The following is a 14,901-nucleotide window of genomic DNA, read 5'->3' on the forward strand; positions in this document are numbered from 1 at the left end:
CCAAGCTTAAACCCTTGCTTGCCCTCAAGCAATTCAGTTGACAGACTGAAAGAAAGAAAGAAAAACTTTTAAAAACTCTGTTTGCTCTTGTTGTTGTAACTATGTCAAGCCAGCATTCAAGTTTTCAGCATAGATCATAACTAACCACATTTGCAATAATCCTCAGGTCTCACAATTACTCGTATCAATAGCATAATCAACTAGCAAGTCATAATAATAAATCTCGGATGACAACACTTTCTCAAAACAATCATAATATGATATAACAAGATGGTATCTCGCTAGCCCTTTCTGAGACCACAAAACATAAATGTAGAGCACCTTTAAAGATCAAGGACTGACTAGACATTGTAATTCATGGTAAAAGAGATCCAATCATAGTCATACCCAAGATAGATTAATAGTGATGAATGCAAATGACAGTTGTGCTCTCCAGCTAGTGCTCTTTAATAAGAGGGTGATGACTCAACATAAAAGTAAATGGATAGGCCCTTCGCAGAGGGAAGCAGGGATTTGTAGAGGTGCCAGAGCTTGGTTTTGAAATAGAGATAAATTGTATTTTGGGCGGTATACTTTCATTGTCAACGTAACAACTAAGAGATGGCGATATCTTCCATGCTAAACACATTATAGGCGGTTCCCAAACAGAATGGTAAAGTTTATACTCCCCCTCCACCAACAAGCATCAATCCATGGCTTGCTCAAAACAACGAGTGCCTCCAACATACATCAGGTCCCAGGGGGAGTTTTGTTTGCAATTAATTTTGATTTATTTTGCATAAAGCATGGGACTGGGCATCCCGGTGACCAGCCATTTTCTCGTGAGTGAGGAGCGGAGTCCACTCCTCTTGAGAATAACCCACCTAACACGGAAGATAAGGACAGCCTTTGTTGATACATGAGCTATTCGAGCATACAAAACAGAATGTTTGTTTGAAGGTTTAGAGTTTGGCACATACAAATTTACTTGGAACGGCAGGTAAATACCGCATATAGGAAGGTATAGTGGACTCATCTGGAATAACTTTGGGGTTTAAGGGATTGGATGCACAAGCAGTATTCCTGCTTAGTACAGGTGAAGGCTAGCAAAAGACTGGGAAGCGACCAACTAGAGAGCGACAACAGCCATGTACATGCATTAAAATTAATAAACATTGGATGCAAGCATGAGTAGGATATAATCCACCATGAACATAAATATCATGAAGGCTATGTTGATTTTGTTTCAACTACATGCGTGAACATGAGCCAAGTCAAGTCACTTAAATCATTCAAAGGAGGATACCACCCCATCATACCACATCATAATCATCTCAATAGCATGTTGGCATACAAGGTAAATCATTATAACTCATAGCTAATCAAGCATGGCACAAGCAACTATGATCTCTAATTGTCATTGCAAACATGTTTATTCATAATAAGCTGAATCAAGAACGCGGGACTCATCATATTTACAAAAACAAAAGAGGTCGAGTTCATACCAGCTTTTCTCATCTCAGTTAGTCCATCATATATCATCATAATTGCCTTTCACTTGCACGACCGAACGGCGTGAATAATAATAAGAGTGCACATGCATTGGACTAAGCTGGAATCTGCGAGCATTCAATAAACAGGAGAAGACAAGGCAATATGGGCTATTGGTTAAATCCATTGTTGAGGAAATCGTTAACTGGTAGCTGCTCAGTTGGCTGGTGAGTAGGGGATTAATAGGCTAATCGGCAAGTTAATCGGCCATTTAATCAATTAATCGGATGATTTATCGGGTAATCGGCTACTCGGGGACCCTATGAGTAGGGATTAATCGGCAAGTTAACTGGTTAATCGGATGAATTCTTGAACAGGGGTTAAATCAACAATAATGCATATAAGAGCCACTTCAACAATTTAATTATGGTCTTCTCCTACTGACCCCCAAAGAAAAGAAAAGAAAATTAAACTATTTACACGGGAAAGCTCCCAACAAGCAAAAGAAGAACGGGAAATATTTTTGGGTTTTCTTTTTAATTATTACTACTACAGCAGAAAAATAAACTACTACTAATTTTTTTCTTAAGGTTTAACAAATACACAAGAAGAAAACAAGAAAAAGAAAATAAACTAGCATGGATATTACAGTGAAAAAGTATGAGCACCGACATCTAGCAATGAGTGTGTGTGAACATAAATGTAATGTCGGTGAGAAATACGTACTCCCCCAAGCTTAGGCTTTTGGCCTAAGTTGGTCTATGGCCACGGCTGGCCTGGTGGATATCCATAATAATAGTTGTTGGGGTCGTACTGTGATGAAGAAGGATAGTTGGGATCATATTGTGATGAAGAAGAAGACTCTGACTGCCACTGGCTGACAGTCATCTCTGGATCCCAAGAATAAACAGATTGTTGTGGGGCTCATTTTGTGGTTCCTGTTCTAGCTCCTCAGTGGGTGCAGGGTTCCGGTAGGCGTGAATAGCCGTCAATGGAACAAGGTATGTGCGTGCAGTCAAATCAAACAAAGAAGGAGCAGGCAAGGTAATAGTCTCGGGATGATGTTTATTAAAGAACAATTGATATTTAAGCTCCCCTGCCCTATTCTTAACAATAAAATCATGTGCTACCATAGTTTTATGATCTAGATAAACACGGGGCAGCACCTTTTCTTCCTTCTCAGCATGCCTAATAGGTATGTTAAAATATGCGGCTAGGCGTGTAGCATAAATGCCTCCAAAGATGGGGCCCTTAGTACGGTTCATATTTAACCGTCTGGCAATAATACCGCCCATACTAAAAGTGTTATCACCATATAAACCTTGGAGTAGAATAATTATATCAGGGATACTAAGGTTTCCACAGTTTCCGCGTCCAATTAAACAACGACTAGCAAATAATGCAAAGTAATGTAAAACAGGAAAATGTATGCTAGTGATTCGTGCATCGGAAACCTTCCTGGTTTCTCCTACAGTGATATTATTAATAAATCCCTCCACATCATCATGGTGTGATTCTTCTGTCTTGCCCTCAAAAGGGACTAAACAAATATGACAGAAATCAAAAGGTGACATCTCCTTATGCTCATCATATAAATGAAATTCCACCGTAGGTGGTGAGTTCTTAGGATGAAAATAAAAGTTTTGCACAAAGGTATTTGTGAGTAAGAGATACTGATCGCATTGGTCATGGAGGAAAGCGGTGAGGCCTGCGTTGTGAGCCAATTCATGAAAATCTTCATAGATACCGGCTGCTCTCAAGAAATCATTAGAAGGCCATTCACACGCCCGAATCTCCGCGGTGCGCGGCAAATTATACTTAGGCTTCAGTGCCTTTTCCTTCGAGCTTTGGCTCGATGAGCCCCTCAATAATCTCCTCATCATTTTCTGAAAAATTCTGAAATTTTTAGTAACTTCAAACAAAAGTGAACCAACTTCAATAAAACTAATAGCAACTACTCCTACAAGTGCCTAGAGCCTATATCAAGCATTAGAACTACTTGGAACCATATAAATTTGACATGCAAGCTCAAGAACATGGTCACCTATGCAGCACAAATTTGCAAAGAATAAAGCACTAGAATAAAAACTAATTGGACCAATGGAGGAGTCACATACCAAGGAACAATCTCCCCAAGTAGTTTTGCGAGAGGTGCTTTGAGCAAGGAGATCGAAAATCACAGCAAAAGTGGCTGGAACTCGTGCTTGAGTTGGTTTTTCGGGTTTGTGTGAGGCAGAGGAAGAAGATGGGTGCTGGGATAAGTGGAGGAGGGCCACCGTGGGCCCACGAAGCAGGGGGCGCGCCCTATGGGGGGGGCCCACCACCCTCGTGGCCAGGTGGCAGCTCCTCCCATGGTAATTTTTGCACAGTAAATCCTCAAATATTCCCGAAAAAATCATATTAAATTGGCATGGCATTCTGAGGACTTTTATTTTCGGGATATTTTTATATTACACGGATAAGCGAGGAAACAAACAGAAAATACTATTTTTACTTTATTTCTACTAATTAACAGAAAATATAAAGAGGGTACAAAAGGTTGTGCTTCTAGTTTCATCCTTCTCATGCTCATCAAAAAGAATCCGCTAACAAGGTTGATCAGGTCTTGTTAACAAACTCATTCCGATAATCATGAAACCGGAGAAATTTCGAATAACACTAAGTTACCTCAACGGGGATATGCACATCCCCTATAATAAGTTTATCATATTTCTTTTTGACCGTAGGAAGAGGAAATTCAAAACCTCCAATTATAATCGATGGAATTTTTCCAATGGAGTTGATACTATGAACTTGAGGTTGTTTCCTCGGAAAGTGTACCGTATGCTCATTACCATTAACATGAAAAGTGACATTGCCTTTGTTGCAATCAATACAGCCCCTGCAGTATTAAGAAAAGGTCTTCCAAGAATAGTAGACATAATATCATCCTCGGGAATATCAAGAATAACAAAGTCCGTTAAAATAGTAACGTTTGCAACCACAACGGGCACGTCCTCACAAATACCGACAGGTATAGCAGTTGATTTATCAGCCATTTGCAAAGATATTTCAGTAGGTGTCAACTTATTCAAGTCAAGTCTACGATATAAAGAGAGAGGCATAACACTAACACCGGCTCCAAGATCACATAAAGCAGTTTTAATATAATTTCTTTTAATGGAGCAAGGTATAGTAGGTACTCCGGGATCTCCAGGTTTCTTTGGTATTCCACCCTTAAAAGTATAATTAGCAAGCATGGTGGAAATCTCAGCTTCCAGTATCTTTATTTTATTAGTAATGATATCTTTCATATATTTAGCATAAGGATTTGTTTTGAGCACATCAGTCAATCGCATACGTAAAAAGATAGGTCTAATCATTTCAGCAAAGCGCTCAAAATCCTCATCATCCTTTTTCTTGGATGGTTTCGGAGGAAAAGGCATGGGTTTCTGAACCCAGGGTTCCCTTACTTTACCATGTTTCCTAGCAACAAAGTCTCTTTTATCATAACGTTGATTCTTTGATTGTGGGCTATCAAGATCAACAGCAGGTTCAATTTCTACATCATTATCATTACTAGGTTGAGCATCATCATGAACATCATCATTAATATTTTCACTAGGTTCATGTTCATTACCGGATTGTGTTTCAGCATCAGACATAGAGATATCATTTGGATTATCAGGTGGTTCAACAATAGGTTTACTAGAAATTTGCACAGTTCTATCATTTTTCTTTTTCTTCTTTTTAGAAGAACTAGGAACATCAATATTATTTCTTTGAGAATCTTGCTCGACTCTCTTAGGGTGGCCTTCAGGATACAAAGGTTCCTGAGTCATTCTACCAGTTCTAGTAGCCACTTTAACAACATAATCATTTTTCTTACTATTCATTTCATGGAGCAATTCTTTTTGAGCTTTAAGTACTTGTTCTACTTGAGTGGTAACCATAGAAGCATGTTTGCTAACAAGTTTAAGTTCACCTCTAATATTAGCCATATAATCACCCAAGTATTTAATTATATCAGAATCATATTTCAATTGTCTACCAAAATAAGCATTGAAATTTTCTTGTTTGACAATAAAGTTATCAAACTCATCAAAGCATTGCCTAGCAGACTTATGGTGAGGGATATCACCTTCATCAAATCTATAGAGAGAATTTACCTTTACTACCTGTGTCGAGATATCGGGATCATGAGGTTCTTCAGTAAATAAAGGATTAAGATCATATACTTCATCAACAGGCGGTATATTAAGACCATGTATTTCTTCAATAGGAGGTAAATTCTTAACATCTTCAGCTTTAATACCTTTTTCTTTCATAGATTTCTTTGCCTCTTGCATATCTTCAAGACTGAGAAATAGAACACCTCTCTTCTTCGGAGTTGGTTTAGGAATAGGATCATTAATTGGAGCAGGAGCTGGCTCAGGAGGTGCCTAATTATTTTCATTTGTCAACATATTATTCAATAGAATTTCAGCTTCATCAGGTGTTCTTTCCCTGAAAAGAGAACCAGCACAACTATCCAGGTAATCTCTGGAAGCATCGGTTAATCCATTATAGAAGATATCAAGTATTTCAGGTTTCTTAAGAGGATGATCAGGCAAAGCATTAAGTAACTTGAGAAGCCTCCCCCAAGGTTGTGGGAGACTCTCTTCTTTAATTTGCATGAAATTGTATATTTCCCTCAAAGCAGCTTGTTTCTTATGAGCAGGGAAATATTTAGCAGAGAAGTAATAAATCATATGCTGGGGACTACGCACACAACCAGGATCAAGAGAATTAAACCATATCTTAGCATCACCCTTTAATGAGAACGGAAATATTTTGAGTAAATAGAGGTAACGTGATCTCTCATTATTAGTGAACAGGGCAGCTATGTCATTTAACTTAGTAAGATGTGCCACAACATTTTCAGATTCATAGCCATAAAACGGATCAGATTCAACCAAAGTAATTATATCAGGATCAACAGAGAATTCATGATCTTTATCAGGAACACATATAGGTGAAGTAGCAAAAGCAGGATCAGGTTTCATTTTATCTCTAAGTGATTCTTTGTTCCATTTAATCAATAACCTCTTAAGCTCGTCTTTGTCTCTGCAGGCTAAAATAGCTAAAGAAGAATCTTTATCAAAAAGATAACCTTCAGGAATAACAGGCATATTTTCATCATCACTATCATCATCGTATTCAGTTTCAACAATTTCTCTTTCTCTAGCCCTAGCAATTTGTTCTTCAAGAAATTCACTAAGGGGCACAATAGTATCACACATAGAAGCAGTTTCATCATAAGTATCATGCATAGTAGAAGTGGCATCATCAATAACATGCGACATATCAGAACGAATAGCAGAAGCAGGTGTAGGTGTCGCTAACTTACTCATAATAGAAGGTGAATCAAGTGCAGAGCTAGATGGCAGTTCCTTACCTCCCCTTGTAGTTGAGGGATAGATCTTGGTTTTTGGATCTCTCAAGTTCTTCATAGTGTCCAGCAGATATAAATCCCAAGTGACTCAAAGAATAGAGCTATGCTCCCCGGCAACCGCGCCAGAAAAAGGTCTTGATAACCCACAAGTATAGGGGATCGCAACAGTTTTCGAGGGTAGAGTATTTAACCCAAATTTATTGATTCGACACAAGGGGAGCCAAAGAATATTCTCAAGTATTAGCAGCTGAGTTGTCAATTCAACCACACCTAGAAACTTAGTATCTGCAGCAAAGTGTTTAGTAGCAAAGTAATATGATAGTGGTGGTAACGGCAATAAAAGTAAAGGCAGCAAAAGTAATGTTTTTGGTATTTTGTAGTGATTGTAACAGTAGCAGTAGGAAAATAAATAAGCGTAAACCAGTATATGGAAAACTCTTAGGCACCGGATCAGTGATGGATAATTATGTCGGATGCGGTTCATCATGTAACAATCATAACATAGGGTGACATAGAACTAGCTCCAATTCATCAATGTAATGTAGGCATGTATTCTGTATATAGTCATACGTGCTTATTGAAAAGAACTTGCATGACATCTTTTGTCCTACCCTCCCATGGCAGCGGGGTCCTATTGGAAACTAAGGGATATTAAGGCCTCCTTTTAATAGAGAACCGGAACAAAGCATTAGCACATAGTGAATACATGAACTCCTCAAACTATGGTCATCACCGGGAGTGGTCCCGATTATTGTCACTTCGGGGTTGCTGGATCATAACACATAGTAGGTGACTATAGACTTGCAAGATAGGATCAATAACTCACATATATTCATGAAAACATAATAGGTTCAGATCTGAAATCACGGCACTCGGGCCCTAGTGACAAGCATTAAGCATAGCAAAGTCATAGCAACATCAATCTTAGAACATAGTGGATACTGGGGATCAAACCCTAACAAAACTAACTCGATTACATGGTGAATCTCATCCAACCCATCACCGTCCAGCAAGCCTACGATGGAATTACTCACGCACGGCAGTGAGCATCATGAAATTGGTGATGGAGGATGGTTGATGATGACGACAGCGACGAATCCCCCTCTCCGGAGCCCCGAACGGACTCCAGATCAGCCCTCCCGAGAGGTTTTAGGGCTTGGCGGCGGCTCCGTATCATAAAACGTGATGATTTCTTCTTTCTGATTTTCTCTCTCCGAAAGCAAATATATAGAGTTGGAGTTGGCGTCGGAGGGTCAACAGGGGGCCCACGAGGTAGGGGGGCGCGCCCGCCCCCCCCCACCCTCGTGGAAAGGGTGTGGGCCCCTGGTCTTCATATTTGGCGAGGATTTTTTTTCTAAGGTACTCCGTGGAGTTTCAAGACTTTCCGAGAATATTTGCTTTCTGCACATAAAACAACACTAAGGTAATTCTGCTGAAAACAGCGTCAGTCCAGGTTAGTTCCATTCAAATCATACAAGTTAGAGTCCAAAACAAGGGCAAAAGTGTTTGGAAAAGTAGATACGACGGAGACGTATCACCTGTTAATGGCCCATTCAGTGGATGGGCCAATTTTCACAATGTACATCTTTCGGCCTTTTAGCGACCCGTTTAAATATTGGGCTAATTTCCGGCCCGGTGTGTCTTTCAACCTGTTGACGGCCCATAAATCAGTTGGGCCATTTGTAGTCGGACCTGAGTTTCGGCCTTTTAGCGACCCATTTAAGTGTAGGGCCAATTTCCCGCCTGGTGTGTCTTTCAGCCTGGTGACGTCTCATATATCTGTTGGTCCATTTGTAGTCGGACCTGAGTTTTGGCCTTTATTGACCCATTTAATTGTTGGGCCAATTCCTGGCCTTGTGTGCCTTTCAGCCTGTTAATGGACCATAAATGAGTTGGGCCATTTGTAGTCGGACCTGAGTTTTGGCCTTTTAACTGGCCATGCCCTTCATGGTCCAATACCAGCTCGGTTTCTCTTTTGGCCCGCTAAAGGCCCACAACACAGTGGGCCATTTACAATATGACCTGACTTTCAGCCTCTTAGCGGCCCATGCTCTTCATGGTCCAGTACAAGCCCGCTGTCTCTTTCGGCCTGCTAAAGGCCCACAGTATAGTTGGGCCATATGTAGCCCGAACTTAGTAACGGCCTGTTAACGGTCCGTGAAATCAATTGGGCCCACCTGTTGCCCGCTTCGATGTCAGCCTGTTAACGACCTGGGAGTTAAGAGGGCCGACCATTAACTTTCGGCCTGGTAACGGCCCATTAAGTTAATGGGCCCACTAAAGTTCATACATGTCTTTAGGCCAAATTAGATAATTTGAGCCCATTACGACGAGCAATTATGCATAGGACCAAAATCGATCAAGCAAAGGTACGACATACAGGGAAAAACAGTGCACATCTAGCATATATTACAGGAAATTACATCCACTGGGCAATCAAAGATTGATGCTAGTGCAAATAAATGAACAGAACCTAACGATCTACAATGTCACAATCTGCAACCTCAGCACGGATGACGCCCATAAGCATGTGGGCAAGTTCTTGCTACTTTGCTACACTGTCTCTGAAAACATTGATCAATTGTTGTGTCGCACGACTCTGCACCTCTGATTCCTCTACCATTTTCATCATTCCTTCAGCCATTAATTGGTTCACAAACATACATTTTTTCCGTTGCATTCGAGATAGAGGATATTGAACAGATTCAGATGGCAATTTTGGCAGGCTTGTATTATTGATAGTGGAGTGTCTCAACCACTGCATCATAACATAAATTAGGAGGGAAACAAACATATTAATTATGAGTTATTGGCATATTACCTGGCCTAGATTTATTGGAAAGAAACAATGGGGTTGCCTTGCTGTTTTTAGAGTTTGTCTTCTTATCTTCAGTAGCCTGCACCAAATTAAGACACTAGCATTGCTATCATTGGCCAAGTCAGATAATAGGAAAGTGACATTGGCACAACGAACGTTTGGGCAACTAGCCAACACCAAATTAACACAATATGGCACAGTTATCATCAGCCAGGTAAGGTAATACGAAAGCAACATTGACACAATGAATGAATGGGCAACCAGAGCAACACTACAATTCAGTAATGTGCATGATATGAGATAGTACACTCATGCAGCTCAGTATGCAAAACTACCAGGCAATTTTCTTTACAAAAATCAACATTGGCGCCTTTAACATTTTGCTACAACTAATTTTAGATCAGACAAAGGTTGGATTCACGCCGATTAACAAAATACATGCTGATGTAAAAATATAGTGATATACAACAAGTACTTACATCAGCATTGGAGCACAAAGAATTCCCGCAAGATGTTTTCCTCGAATACAATCCCAATGAAGGAAATCTTCTATCATTTAGCCTTATTTTCTAAAAGAGAGATGGGTAAGAAACATGTTGAAAATATGATCAGAATGCTATAAAATTTCATGATGCGAGGATACGCACACGCTTCTTAGAATGGAGTTGACATTCTTTTGCTGGACTAGAGTGGACTAGTTCTTTGGCCACTGGAATCTGCTTATTATTAGTGGGAGTTGGGTTTCTCTGTGCTGGAGCAGTATCTATGAAAAATGGAGTTGGTTTATTATCTCCTGGTGTTTGGATCTTTTGCAAAGACCTGGTTTGTAACCCTTCAGATTCTAACATAGCCGTCTTCCCCTTGCATGCCTTATATAGAAGAATGGTGCTTCAATTATAAAACATGCTACAACAGATATGGAATAGGTACTAAAGAATAGAAAGGCATGACATATTGACATGTATTCCCTCCATCCGGAAATAAATGGATGGGTCTAGGCGTATTTCAGTTCTAGATACATCCAGTTTTATCCATTTTTGCGACATGTAATCCGGACGGAGGGAGTATGATGTAAGAGCTAGGGATACGACAGGACAACACAGTAAAAAAACACTAAAAACCCACTGCAGAACCAAAGTAATCAAACCCACTGATATGAGATAGTACACTCATGCAGCTCAGGATGCAAAACTACCAGGCAGTTTTCCTTACAAAAATCAATATTGTGGCCTTTAATCATACATTTTGCTACAACTAAATTCAGATCAGATAAAGTTTGGATTCACACCGATTAACAAAATACATGCTGATGTAAAAATATAGTGATATACAACAGGTACTTACATCTACATTGGAGTACAGAGAATTCCTGCAAGAATCTTTCCTCACAGATGATACCAGTGCAGAAATTCTTCTATCTGTTAAGCTTATTTTCTAAAAGAGAGATGGGTAAGAAACCTGTAGAAAATATGATCAGCATGCTATAAAATTTCATGATGCAAGGATACGCACACGCTTCTTAGAATGGAGTTGACATATTTTTGCTGGACTGGAGCGGACTAGTTCTTTGGCCACCGGAATCTGCTTATTATCAATAGGAGTTGGGTTTCTCTGTGCTGGAGCAGTATCTATAAAAACTAGAGTTGGTTTATTATGTCCTGGCATTTGGATCTTTTGCAAAGACCTGGTTTGTAGCCCTTCATATTCTAACATAGTCTTCCCCTTGCATGCCTTGTATAGAAGAATGGTGCTTCAGTTATAAAACATGCTAGAGTAGAGAGATGGAATAGGTACTGAAGAATAGAAAGGCATGACATATTGACATGTATTCCCTCCATCCGGAAAAAATTGGATGGGTCTAGGCGTATTTCAGTTCTAGATACATCCTTTTTTATCCATTTCGGCAACATGTAATCCGGACCGAGGGACTATGGTGTAAGAGCTAGGGATACGACAGGACAACACAGTAAAAAAGCACTACTTGAATGTAAAACTGTATGCTAGCAGAATACGTATAGAAAAAACTAAGGCAGCATACACGTGTATGATTGGGAAACTAAGATGGCATTGCAACAGAGCACTAGAACATCACTTCAATGTAAAAAAACATGGTATGGTAGACAGATGAAGTACGTACTGATGAATAACAATGCATAAGATATTCAGAAGCATGATGTCCTAATTAAGCAGATGGCATTGTGATAGAGTAGAATGATAGTACTTGAATTTGAAAACATGTTATCATGAATGGAATAGGTACTAAAAAACAGGAAGGCATGACATATTTACATGCATGATCAGCATGCTAAGCACATGGCATTGCAACAGAGTAGATACACTCCAGGACATTATATGCATGTTGTACCCATATCACGGGCCAAGTTAGAGCAAGGACCTTGTGGGGTGAAGAGGATTCAACATCTTTCTGCATGTCTTCTGAAGAAGTGCCTTTACATGTTCCATCATATTGGGTATCATTGACATCAAGTTTATTGGCCTTTACATTGCTCCGTGAGGTTCTTGTGGATATATTAGTGTGTGCAATTATATCTGACATGCATGTAAGACAACTAGTAGTTAGATTTATGTAATGAGTGCCTGTAGGAGATGACATAAATAGTAGGATTGGGGTTAACTAGCAGCAACAGGTCTAAATAACTAAAGGGAGAACACAGATGAAAGCTACAGAATATGTATCGTTTGTACTCGAGATTAACTAGATGGCACACAAAAGTATTAAAGAACAACATAGGTAATACTAGAAGCGGTATAATACTATAATCACCAGCCTGTGGGATAGCATTGACTGATGGATGATAACTATGGAACAACGTTACCTAAAGAACAAGTATCTTAGCTGAACTATGGAACAACGTTATCTCCGGAACAAGACCCGTAAGAGATCAGCATGAATATACAGTGAAATGTGATAATCTATTTTCCATGCTTAGATGAATAACAAAGCCATAAATGTTGCACACAAGTAAGATGAGGGTACAACCTATCTGGCCGCCATCCATAGGAGTGAGCATCATGTGCTGACTTGTCGATGGCCCTGTAGTTTTTGTGGCTATCCATGTCGGGCACGCGCATTCAATGCAGGGAACTGTTGAGTGGGGACTATAGCTCCCTTCTGGTGTATGCTTCCTGTTGGAAATATTCCCTAGAGGCAATAATAAAATGGTTATTATTATATTTCTTTGTTCATGATAATTGTCTATTGTTCATGCTATAATTGTGTTATCCGGAAATCGTAATACATGTGTGAATACATAGACCACAACACGTCCCTAGTGAGCCTCTAGTTGACTAGCTCGTTGATCAAAAGATAGTCATGGTTTCCTGACTATGGACATTGGATGTCATTGATAACAGGATCACATCATTAGGAGAATGATGTGATGGACAAGACCCAATCCTAATCATAGCTCAAAGATCGTGTAGTTCGTTTGCTATAGCTTTTCCGAATGTCAAGTATCATTTCCTTAGACCATGAGATTGTGCAACTCCTGGATATCGTAGGAGTGCTTTGGGTGTGCCAAACGTCACAACGTAACTGGGTGACTATAAAGGTACACTACGGGTATCTCCGAAAGTGTCTGTTGGGTTGGCACGAATCGAGACTGGGATTTGTCACTCCGTATGACGGAGAGGTATCTCTGGGCCCACTCAGTAATGTATCATCATAATGAGCTCAATGTGACCAAGTGGTTGATCACGGGATCATGCATTACGGTACGAGTAAAGTGACTTGCCGGTAACGAGATTGAACGAGGTATTGGGATACCGACGATTGAGTCTCGGGCAAGTAACGTACCGATTGACAAAGGGAATTGTATACGGGATTGATCGAATCCTCGACATCATGGTTCATCTGATGAGATCATCGAGGAGCATGTGGGAGCCAACATGGGTATCCAGATCCCACTATTGGTTATTGATCGGAGAGTCGTCTCGGTCATGTCTGCGTGTCTCCCGAACCCGTAGGGTCTACACACTTAAGGTTCGATGATGCTAGGGTTGTTGAGATATTAGTATACGGTAACCCGAAAGTTGTTCGGAGTCCCAGATGAGATCCCGTACGTCACGAGGAGTTCCGGAATGGTCCGGAGGTGAAGATTTATATATAGGAAGTCAAGTTTCGGCCATCAGGAAAGTTTCGGGGGTAATCGGTATTGTACCGGGACCACCGAAAGGGTCCCGGGGGTCCACCTGGTGGGGCCACCTATCCCGGAGGGCCCCATGGGCTGAAGTGGGAGGGGAACCAACCCCTAGTGGGCTGGTGCGCCCCCCTTGGGCCTCCCCCTGCGCCTAGGGTTGGAAACCCTAGGGGTGGGGGCGCCCCACTTGGCTTCGGGGGCACTCCACCCCCTTGGCCGCCGCCCCCCTTGGAGATTGCATCTCCTAGGGCCGGCGCCCCCCTAGAGGTCCTATATATAGTGGGGGTGAGGGAGGGCAGCCGCACCCTAGCCCCTGGCGCCTCCCTCTCCCTCCTGTGACACTTCTCCCTCTCCCTGAGCTTGGCGAAGCCTTGCCGAGATCACTGTTGCTTCCACCACCACGCCGTCGTGCTGCTAGATCTCCATCAACCTCTCCTTCCCCCTTTCTGGATCAAGTTGGAGGAGACGTCTTCCCAATCGTACGTGTGTTGAACGCGGAGGTGCCGTCCGTTCGGCGCTAGGTCATCGGTGATTTGGATCACAACGAGTACGACTCCATCAACCCCGTTCTCTTGAATGCTTCCGCTCGCGATCTACAAGGGTATGTAGATGCACTCCCCTCTCCCTCATTGCTAGATGACTCCATAGATTGATCTTGGTGATGAGTAGAAAATTTTAAATTCTGCTACGTTCCCCAACAGTGGCATCATGAGCTAGGTCTATGCGTAGTTTCTATGCACGAGTAGAACACAAAGCAGTTGTGGGCGTTGATATTGTCAATTTACTTGCCGTTACTAGTCTTACCTTGATTCGGCGGCATCGTGGGATGAAGCGGCCCGGACCGACCTTACACGCACGCTTACGTGAGACTGGTTCCACCGACCGACATGCACTAGTTGCATAAGGTGGCTAGCGGGTGTCTGTCTCTCCCACTTTAGTCGGATCGGATTCGATGAAAAGGGTCCTTATGAAGGGTAAATAGAAATTGGCATATCACGTTGTGGTTTTGGCGTAGGTAAGAAACGTTCTTGCTAGAAACC

Source organism: Triticum urartu, chromosome 5 (genome assembly GCF_003073215.2).
Source record: "Triticum urartu cultivar G1812 chromosome 5, Tu2.1, whole genome shotgun sequence".
Taxonomy (NCBI): domain Eukaryota; kingdom Viridiplantae; phylum Streptophyta; class Magnoliopsida; order Poales; family Poaceae; genus Triticum; species Triticum urartu.